Genomic DNA, 3,506 nt, shown 5'->3' with positions numbered 1-3,506 from the left:
CTCTTAGAGAGAATCTCCATTAGTGAGGAACAGAATCCGATGTCACAGGGAGACACAGGTCCAGCTTAGATGATTCTTTCCCTTAGATTTTAACTGTATTGCATAACAGGGCAAACTAAGAACATTACATATAAAGTGTTGAAGAGCTTCTTAGGTTCATTTCATTTCACATCAGTCTGAAAGAGCACAGAGTATATTATTTTTCACTTGAAGTTTGATATACTTAAGTACACAAGAATGGAGACCAGCCCCATCTTTGCTATGGGCAGCTAGGTTTTTCTTAATGTTTTAGTGCACGCTGGTAGCTTAAGCAGAAAATTTAGTGCATGCTATGCAGACAGTTTCTGATGCCATGTGCTTATGCTTCTTCCAACTACAGAATGTGAAGTAAATTCATCTAAATATTTCTAATAATTTTTCTTTTCAGTTGGACAATGAAAAACATATGTACATAGTGCCATTCAGATAAACATCCCAGAGCCCTTTGAAGAAGTAATGTACATTATGCTAGAATAACTGGGCTTTATACACAAGTTGAAAAGAAATCTGAATTTTGAATACTATAGTGAATTCATCCAGTGTAATCTTCAAAAGAAACCCTCACATAGGGGATATGTGGTTAGACGTGTCTGTGATTTGGAGGTGAACTAAGCAATCCCAAGACAGGAGAGTATTCTAGTGTGTCACAAATAATGCAACAGCAGAGAGCTTCTAAAAAAACTCTCCAAATGATCCACTTAAATTCCTTTAAGTGAAGCACATTTTAATCCAGATTCTCAAATTAAAGGTAGGATCGCCAAACACACAGGAAACTCTCTGGGAAATTTAAGTAGTATAATTTAATTGCCCATATCCCCTAGCTCAAAGGCTTCCATCTCTTTCTAACCAGTCCCAAGAATAAACCTTCAATTCTTGGAGTAAAATCTCTGCTGGAAAAAAATCCCGGCTAGGCAGAATCCTCTGAGGAGTGGCTTTCAAATGAGCTCCCAAAGTGAGGTTTGTATCATGGCAGGCAGAGTCCAACAAGCCCATAGCGTGAACTAAACCCCTTTGTTACTTTACCCCTCTTAGGCCCAGCAAGAACCCTTATACAAGGGCGTCTAGCTGCTTTTTCAGTTCCCCTGCCTCATAGGTGGCTACTCTGCCACAATTTCCCAGCATCCATCATTTCACAATGAATTTTACCAGCAGCTTGTGAACCAAAAGCAGCAGAACGAATTGTATGACAGGAAAATAAAATATGATGAGCCTTGTGTGGTGGACCATGAAATGCCTTGAATGTTAACAATGGAATCTTTGTTAGAACGGGAAACTAATGTTATGACCTGAGTACAGATGAAATACGACTGAGCCAGAGTTTAGCTGCATGTAGAACATTTTTTCAAGCTATAGGGTGATAGCTTCTGAATTTAGGAACTAGCTTTGTTTGAACTGGTTGCTGTTGATGTATAGTACCAGCTGGAGGACCTGAACAGAATTGCCATGGTCCATTTTTTTAAAAACACTATACTATCCCTGTTTTATTTTTAAGGTCAAATCTTGGTTTTCCTGAGTAAGAGCTTCTCTTATTGACTTTAGCTGTAGAATTGAGGATTAATGGCTTTGTATTAAGTTTAGCTACAAATACACAAAAATAAGGAAGGCTATGGTTAGGCTGGGTGAAAGAGAAAGTTAAGGACTGGTTTGGTTTGACTGGCCAGTGTTGGTGATTCTAGGCTCTATGAAACTGAAATTGCTCACCCACCCACAGAGGAGAAAGTTATGAGGTTACAACAAAGTTATAATCTAATGGTTCATGCTTTAAATATGCTTTGTCTACAACTCAACTACAGCTTTCGGGTACCTTTGGTGTCAGAGCCAACCAGTCAGGTGCATTCTGGGGTCTCAAGGCGAGCTGGAGCTGGCTAGAGCAACTGTGGTACCCAAAAAGAGAAAGAGGGTGAGTTTTAAGAATAGTTTGTGCTCCTCTTAGCTTTGCTATTTGTTGCATTCTGCACACACTTGTATGGTTAAGTTATTCCCTCACTCAAAAAGAATTGTAAATCACTATTAAATTGTCACTAGTTACACAAATTTGAGAATGTATGCCAAATCACTCAGACCTCTGCAGTTCATTGGTCATAGAAACAGAGCTGTGGAACAGTGTTTGCAACTACATAAGCTTTTTGAATTAAAATATGCAGTATTCTGCTCAGTTTTTTTTTTTTTTTTACTAAATATTCTGAATCTGATAAGTTTAGAACGACACCATTTGAACTATGCAATTATGTTGTAGCCCTCTTGGTCCCAGGATATTAGAGAGACAAGGTGAACTAATAAACTGAAGGTAGTTGGGTATTGAGTATACACTTCTGCATAAGAGTTAACAGCAGAACACAAAGAGAAGGTTTCAGATAACTAAGACTCACTATTTTAACTAATATATATTCTCTGTGAAGTAGTTTAATAGATAATTAAAACTAAACTATGATTTTCAACATAAATGAACAAAGTACATTTCGTGATGTGTTATCCTTACTTTTTAAAAATTGTTTTTGTTCATTTGATAACTCACCAAGATGAGTAATTCTCTGTGGGGCTCTTGGTCATTAGTACAAATGAGCAAGTTTCTACTGTATTTTCTTTTTTTCTTTGCCAGGAAGGCTTTTAAAGAAAAGTAAACATTTTTACAACTCATTTAAGGTAGTTAAGACCCCTAATTACAGAAAGTGCAAGAATGAAAGGTTCAGAAAATTGGGCTTAACCACAAATTCATTACACTCACTGATAATTAACTTAATTATGCCAACCATGGGTGAAATGCATATAGTTTCTACTAATAAAAATAGAGCAATTAAGTTCTACATCAAGGAGCAAATGCAGTTAGTTACCATTACTGTGTAATTCCATAACAGATTTTTTATCCCTGGTTAATTCAGTGACTGCCTTTATTTATGCTTCCTAGCATCTTAGCTATGCAAAATTATTTACTAGAAAATCATAGAGATGTGTTTTCTCTCTCTTTTAAAAACAAACAAAACAAAACAAAAAAAACCCAAACCACCACAACCCGTGGTTAGATACCGCAAAGTAAGTGGCAATGCCTTAACCATATGTGTGTTGTAAAGGTCACTAGGACCTCTTCCATCCTTCTTAAGGGGAGTACTAACCTTCTCTCCTTTCATTCAACACTATGAGGCAGTTAAGTTTTGCCTTGCAACTTAAAACCAGGGCTCTGAGGTTTGTTCTTGCCATTCAATATGCTTATCGGTTCCTTTTCGCATGGGAATGGAACATGAATACTATTTATTTATTTATTTGGATTAATGGCTTTTAGGGCTGTCAATTAATCGCAGTTAACTCATGCGATTAATTCAAAAAAATTAATCGCGATATTAATTGCATCATTAAACAATAGAACGCCAATTGAAATTTATTAAATATTTTTGGATGTTTTTCTACATTTTCAAATATATCCATTTCAGTTACATCACAGAATACAAAGTGTACAGTACTCACTTCATATT

At 36.3% G+C, this 3,506-nt stretch overlaps 1 non-coding gene across 1 annotated transcript; it reads right to left on the bottom strand.

The window, feature by feature from the left end:
* Positions 1-3,043: 3,043 nt before the first annotated feature.
* Positions 3,044-3,171, bottom strand: LOC141987032 (U6atac minor spliceosomal RNA). The gene has a single exon (XR_012639428.1). It is a non-coding gene; the product is annotated as a U6atac minor spliceosomal RNA (small nuclear RNA).
* Between the last annotated feature and the right edge of the window lie 335 nt (positions 3,172-3,506).

Source organism: Natator depressus, chromosome 4 (assembly GCF_965152275.1).
Source record: "Natator depressus isolate rNatDep1 chromosome 4, rNatDep2.hap1, whole genome shotgun sequence".
Taxonomy (NCBI): domain Eukaryota; kingdom Metazoa; phylum Chordata; order Testudines; family Cheloniidae; genus Natator; species Natator depressus.
Note: the sequence above shows the minus strand (reverse complement) of the source record. Positions and strands in the feature narration are given on the sequence as shown.